General features: G+C 41.0%; 1 long non-coding RNA gene across 1 annotated transcript; it reads left to right on the plus strand.

Annotated features, from left to right (window-relative positions):
- Positions 1-470: 470 nt before the first annotated feature.
- On the plus strand, positions 471-7,544 carry LOC124015061. Its single transcript, XR_006835075.1, has 3 exons — positions 471-533; positions 6,405-6,620; positions 6,935-7,544. It is a non-coding gene; the product is annotated as an uncharacterized LOC124015061 (long non-coding RNA).
- Positions 7,545-7,775: the final 231 nt, after the last annotated feature.

A 7,775-nucleotide genomic window follows, 5' to 3' on the forward strand; every position in this document is an offset into this window, starting at 1 on the left:
CAGCTCGGGGATTTGAACTTGCAACCTTTCGGTTACTAGTCCAACACTCTAACCACTAGGCTACCCTGCCGCCCCTGGCATGCCCAATGTATGCCAGATGTGTGGCAAAGCCTTTAGCCAGAGGTCCAACCTCATCACAGCCATCAGCACAGTGGCACCTACCACTGACCCCGCTGCCTCTTCGGCTTCCAACACAAACAGGAGAACGAACCACTGCACAAACACTGTCAGTGATTTACCTGTAAGGGTGTAGTTAAAGATATGGCCCTTTGAGATCTAATACGTTTTAGCTCTTGACAAATATATTGCTCTTGTGACGCCCACGTAGCTTCTCTGGAACTGAGTCATCCTCTTCAGTTCTCTGGAATGTAAACATTTACCTGGAATGGATTGGGCTGAGAATTCCCCACCCTCCCTCTCTCTGTCAGCGTTACCCTATAAAAGCAGAGCCATCTCTCCACTCTGCACTAGAACACCTGATTACTACAATCTTCAAGCGCGCCACCGCACCGAGGAAGAACACACAGACACAGGTAAATACATCATTTAAAATATATGCTTTAGGTTTAGGTTTAAAAATCACGATTGTTTTTATATCGTGCAATTCTACACTGTTTCTTCACAGGAGGAATCCATATTTATGAACAGAACACAACTATTTGTTCATAGGTTCTGACACAAATGAAATTGAACTCCAGTCCTAAAATGAAAAAATTGATATATTTTTAGAACACAAGGACATAAAACAATATGTGCAAATTTATCTAGGCCTATATGCCAACAGTTCGCAAAAACAATGTCTAATTCATTAGAACCATTACAGATAAATCCTAATTGCTAAATTGACCCATATATATTCAGTCAATAAAAAGTGCCATTTGAAACCATAATCTGAAAATATTATATTATATATTATATCATGGAGCAGGCGCTTAACTGTAGAAGACTAGGGCTGTAGGTTGGTGGCACCTTAATTGGGGAGGACGGGCTGGTGGTAACAACTGAAGCGGAATCAGTGGAATGGTATCAAATACATCTAATACATGAGTTCCAGGTGTTTGATGCCATTCCATTTGTGCCGTTCCCTCCACTTTTATAAGCGTTCTCCCCTCAGCAAGATACTCAGAAATAGGGGACGCTGTCAGTCTTGTATCAATATGATACCGAGTAATATGATCTCAGTATCTAGAGCAGCCTCCACTGCAGTGGCATAGCCTTGTTTTGTTAATCTGATCATTTGTTAGATTTGTCTTATTTTTGGATGCTACGTCTCTTAATTAATCAAATATCTACAAATATATGTTTTAGTGTAATGATGTTATTGCCTATGTTAGGTTGCTTTTCAACACTGAGTGGGAAGACCCATGTATGCATTTCTAAGTTATATTCTTCATGAATGAATGGGTAGCCTATTCATTTAAATGATCAAAAATGGCTGTAAATATCCGAGTGGACATTTCAATAATGAACGACGTTACACACCAGGATTTTATAGTCCTTTGTTCCTTGCACAAGTCAGATATATCAAGAAAAAAATAGATATATCATAGAAAATATTTCCAAATAAAAAGTTGGCAGTGTGAAGACATGCGCATCTCCTGCCTGGAACAGTTACTCTGAAATAGTGATCATTTGAAACAGGCTCATTTGGCAGAGTTGAATAACAACTTTTTTCAGTGTTACAAACCAAAATCTGTCTTATTTTCAATACACAGACGTCCGATTTAGTTGAATCTGCCTGTTCATTGGAATTTGCTAAATGGACAGAAACCCAGCCTAAAACCCCAAACAGCAAGCAATGCAGGTGTTGAAGCACGTTGGCTAGGAAAAACTCCCTAGAAAGGCCAAAATCTAGGAAGAAACCTAGATAGGAACCAGGCTATGAGGGGTGGCCAGCCCTCTTCTGGCTGTGCCGGGTGGAGATTATAACAGAACATGGCCAAGATGTTCAAATGTTCATAAATGACCAGCATGGTCAAATAATAGGTCTGGGACAGGTAGCACGTCCTGTGAACAGGTCAGGATTCCATAGCTGCAGGCAGAATAGTTGAAACTGGAGTAGCATCACGGCCAGGTGGACTGGGGACAGCAAAGAGTCATCATGCCAGGTAGTCCTGAGGGCTCAGGTCCTCCGAGAGAGAGAAAGAAAGAGAGAATTAGAGAGAGCATACTTAAATTTACACAGGACACCGGATAAGACAGGAGAAGTACTCCAGATATAACAAACTGACACATTTGTTTACTTCAATCAACCAGTACATTTATAATTTGTGATAAAACTGTCTTAATTTGGCAAGGGATATAGCTTGTGTATCCCGTCAGTTAGATACGTTTTTAAAGGCATGAATTTCTGGAGGCATAATGGGAGGTTGCTTGTGTGCATACTCAGGACGTACATGTAGAGGGAGCGGTAGAACGCAATTAAGTGAGTGAGACATGGAGGGGAAAGGGAATTTAGGGAGAAGATCTGAGTGATGCTTACTTGTATGAGCGGCATACATATTTGGTGCAACGAGGGTAGAATTTGTATATTTGGTCGATATTACTTAACCAGCAAAGCAGAGCTTCGGCGCACACAACTCAAATGATATGCAAAATGATATGCAACAACACATTGGACATGAAACAACAATACAAATGTAACAGCACAACAAAGTAGATAAACATTTTTTTTCAGTTGCCTTTTCATTTTAAACAGCGAATAATGCTTTCGTCACTAGTTACCGCATTCACAAAGTGATAAACCCTGCCTATTTCAACAATTTCTCTTCTTAAAATCTGATTTTAAACCTTACCCTAACCCCAACCCCAACCCTAACCTTAACCACACTGCTAACCTTATGCCTAACCCTTACCTTAATTTTTGTTTTCATGAAAATGTACAAAATGGCCAATTTTAGCTTTGTGGTTGTGGTAGCTAGTGGAGAAATGTTGTAACTGCAGTGAACCAAAACAGTTGCGCACCGGAGGGAAACAAAATCATTAATCTTGAGGCAACGGGGAAGGGGGTGTAAGATGCACTCTGTTAATTATTATGTCATATATAAAACGGACATGTCTATTTTCATACAGACTAGCTGGAAACATTACTAATCATTGAAAATGACAAATTACCCAATGGGACACATGATCATTTTCTGGTAAGAAGGTGGTGATGCAACTGCTTCGCTAGCTCCATTTCTGAGGCGCGTGTAGTGACTTACTTGAGCAAGGATGACTACGGGGCCTTACAGATATGTTGTGTGTATGGGGTACAAGAGGTACATGTTGTGTGTATGGGGTACATGAGGCGCACGTTGTGTCTATGGGGTACACGAGGCGTATGTTGTGTGTATGGGGTACATGAGGTGCATGTTGTGTGTATGGGGTACATGAGGCGCATGTTGTGTGTATGGGGTACATGAGGTGCATGTTGTGTGTATGGGGTACATGAGGTGCATGTTGTGTGTATGGGGTACGAGGCGCATGTTGTGTGTATGGGGTACATGAGGCGCATGTTGTGTGTATGGGGTACATGAGGCGCATGTTGTGTGTATGGGGTACATGAGGTGCATGCTGTGTGTATGGGGTACACGAGGCACATGTTGTGTGTATGGGATACATGAGGCGCATGTTGTGTGTATGGGGTACATGAGGCGCATGTTGTGTGTATGGGGTACACAAGACGCATTTTGTGTGTATGGGGTACATGAGGTGCATGTTGTGTGTATGGGGTACATGAGGTGCATGCTGTGTGTATGGGGTACACGAGGCACATGTTGTGTGTATGGGGTACATGAGGTGCATGTTGTGTGTATGGGGTACATGAGGTGCATGTTGTGTGTATGGGGTACATGAGGCGCATGTTGTGTGTATGGGGTACATGAGGCGCATGTTGTGTGTATGGGGTACATGAGGCGCATGTTGTGTGTATGGGGTACATGAGGCGCATGTTGTGTGTATGGGGTACATGAGGTGCATGTTGTGTGTATTGGGTACATGAGGTGCATGTTGTGTGTATGGGGTACAGGCGCATGTTGTGTGTAGGGGTACATGAGGCGCATGTTGTGTGTATGGGGTACATGAGGCGCATGTTGTGTGTATGGGGTACATGAGGTGCATGTTGTGTGTATGGGGTACATGAGGTGCATGCTGTGTGTATGGGGTACACGAGGCACATGTTGTGTGTATGGGATACATGAGGCGCATGTTGTGTGTATGGGGTACATGAGGCGCATGTTGTGTGTATGGGGTACACAAGACGCATTTTGTGTGTATGGGGTACATGAGGTGCATGTTGTGTGTATGGGGTACATGAGGTGCATGCTGTGTGTATGGGGTACACGAGGCACATGTTGTGTGTATGGGGTACATGAGGTGCATGTTGTGTGTATGGGGTACATGAGGTGCATGTTGTGTGTATGGGGTACATGAGGCGCATGTTGTGTGTATGGGGTACATGAGGCGCATGTTGTGTGTATGGGGTACATGAGGCGCATGTTGTGTGTATGGGGTACATGAGGCGCATGTTGTGTGTATGGGGTACACAAGGCGCATTTTGTGTGTATGGGGTACATGAGGTGCATGTTGTGTGTATGGGGTACACAAGGCGCATTTTGTGTGTATGGGGTACATGAGGTGCATGTTGTGTGTATGGGGTACATGAGGTGCATGTTGTGTATATGGGGTACATGAGGTGCATTTTGTGTGTATGGGGTACATGAGGTGCATGTTGTGTGTATGGGGTACAGTACAGAGATGGGGTTGTTCTTCAAAAACGTATTGGACACAGAGTGAGTCAATGCAACTTATTTTTAGATGTTTTAAAAGTAAATGTTTTCCCCTGAACTAAGCTTGCCAAAACAAAGAGGTTGAACACTTATGTAACATTTGTCTAAGATGTTTCGTTTTTAAATGTTTTCAGTTTATTCTTTTTTTTTATCACTTTGACATAAGGTATTTTGTGTAGATCAGTCAAAATCCCTATTAAATCAGATTTGTTCCTGTTTGTAACACTGAAAAAAATGGGAAATAGTCAGAGGGGTGTGAATAATTATTATAGGCACTGTAATGAAACTGCACCTCAAGAGACTGTTGAAGCCACCATTTCTCAGAGTCCCACAACTACTGACTGGTTCTCAACCTAGTTTTATTTCATTGTAAAACAAATGTGTTGTTAGTTTTAATAATTGAATAGTGCCTTATTTTAGTTACTGTTAGAGTTGTTGAATTTACATGCATATCTCTTTTTATGTTGACGGAATACAAGATAGCTGGAAGGGAGGAGTTGTTACGTGTGATATAATGTGATACTGGTATATAGAATTTATCGTAGGCACTACTTTGTTGTTACTGTGGAACCTAGAGCATTGATACTAATTGAGTACTGCGCCTGCTCATGAATGTTCTGTGCTTGAATTTGAGTTTGATCGATAAACTAAAGTTAACCTTACCTCCGTTTCAAGTAGGATTATTACTGTTTGTGTAGTAGAAAGAACACAACACCTAATGCCAATCTATATAAAAAAACAGTAGCAGAGAACAATATGGTGAACTTAGCAAAGTAGGCATTTGTGATAAGTACTTTGGGTCTGCCAACTTCATGAACCTTCACCATTCTCAAATCAATTCTGATTGACACCAACCCGTGTCTCTTTTAAAAACATTAAATTGGCAGATGGAACCAAGACATCACAGAAGACATGCAATGCCACTTAGTGCAATGGTGACTAATAATGATAAATTGCACAGTGAAACTTTGCTTTTCGAGATCTGTGCTTTATGTGGACAGTTTGGATGAGGAAAATTATTTAATTTAGTCAGTGGTGTAAAGTACTTAAATAAAAATGCTTTACAGTACTACATAGGGCTTTTTTTGTGGTATCTGTACTCTACTATTTCTCTTATTTGTAAACTTTTACTTGACTACATTTCTAAAGAAAATCATGCACATTTTACTCCATACATTTTCACTGACACCCAAAAGTACTCGTTACATTTTGAATGCTTAGCAGGACAGGAAAATTGTCCAATTCATGCACTTGTGAAGAGAACATCCTACTGCCTCTGATCTGGTGTACTCACTAAACATATGCTTTCTTTGTAAATGTTGGAGTGTGCCCCTGTCTGTGTAAATGTTGGAGTGTGCCCCTGGCTATGTGTAAATGGAAATAAGAAAAGGTGCCATTTGGTTTACTTAATATAAGGAAATTGAAATGATTCATACTTTTACTTTGAATAAAAAAGTATGTTTAAAACCCAAATACTTTTAGACTTTTACTCAAGTAGTATTTTACTGGGTCACTTTTACTTGAGTCATTTTCTATTAAGGTATCTTTACTTTTACTCAAGTATGACACTTTTTCCACCACTGAATTGAATCAACTTAATCCTTAATTACCCTCTTTCTCTCCTCTCTATCGTAGCAGCAATGGGAGGGAATACTTCACATGATGCTGCTGCTTCACATGCTCACAGCAATAATGACAGCCATAATGACAGTCACAATGACAGCCATAATGACAACCGTGTTGACAAAAGCCAACACGTAACAGGCCAAAATATATCAGGCCAAAAAATAACAGGCAATATGACAGGAAATTTTTCCATTGGCGACCAGACCAACACCACCAGTCATTCCGGTATGTAACCCAATCCAACAGGAGGGAATCTATATATGAATGAATGAATAAATACATTCATATTTTATTGTTATGCCATGTGACCATTCCACATGGGATTATAACACACATTGATATTAGACATTTCAAAGCATAAAGTAATTACATGTCTATATACATACACATTTCACAGCTCGGTTCCAACCCCAGTGTAAAAATACATCAAAATAAACAATGGTTTATTGTTGCTCATAGCAGTGTTCTCAGCAAACTCCTAATTACCGACAACCACATGTATTGTAGTACTGTCCAATGACTCTCTCTCTTTCTCCTAGCTTCACCAAAAACTTCCCAAAAACTGTCGTACCCAGCATCACCATTGCCAACGTTACAGGCGGCAAAGTGCGTCTCTACTACAAGTCAGAGGAGATGGCTCTCAGTGACCTCATCAAGGGAAGTCATCTCAGCAAGGGCGACTCCATTCTCATCCTGGATGGCACCGTTAAGAAGACCAACCTCCCTCAGAGCCTCTATGTCACTTGCTTCCAAGTAGAAAATGACAATACTCAATCATGTCCTGAGGAAGGCCCAATTTATGGTCTGGACAACCTCCTGGCAGAGTATAATGAGGGTCACCCCAAGTCCTACATCCTCACTGCTGACAAAGAGTTGAAGGTAGCTAAAACAGAAAAGATCTGGGTGGATGAGGACGGGGTGGATCACAACCCCAAAAAGTAACGCCACCAGGGAACCTCCTGTATCTTAACACCCTTTATTAATCACAGATTAAACTACATGCAAATTATTGATTTAAAAAAATAAAGAGAGCATGCATCACAGATAAGTGAAATAGTTTTTCAAGATACACTCTCAGTGTATGGTAGAAATCAGCAATGTAATCAATGTAGTTTTGTGACAAATAAATAAATGTTACCAAACTGAGAATGTTAGTATGTGTTCTGTAAGATGTTATCGTGTGTGTGTGTGTGCGTGCGTGCGTGCGTGCGTGCGTGCGTGCGTGCGCGCGTGATTACATTACATGATTGGGGTTGCCACCAGATATCCTACATACTGATACTAATTTTAACAAAGGTCAACAACACAATATTGTAATCAATGTTGTAATCATTATTTCAAGCATACAGTGTGATGGTACAAGACACTTACAGGGAGCAC

The sequence above is a fragment of the Oncorhynchus gorbuscha genome, linkage group LG26 (assembly GCF_021184085.1).
Source record: "Oncorhynchus gorbuscha isolate QuinsamMale2020 ecotype Even-year linkage group LG26, OgorEven_v1.0, whole genome shotgun sequence".
Lineage (NCBI taxonomy): Eukaryota > Metazoa > Chordata > Actinopteri > Salmoniformes > Salmonidae > Oncorhynchus > Oncorhynchus gorbuscha.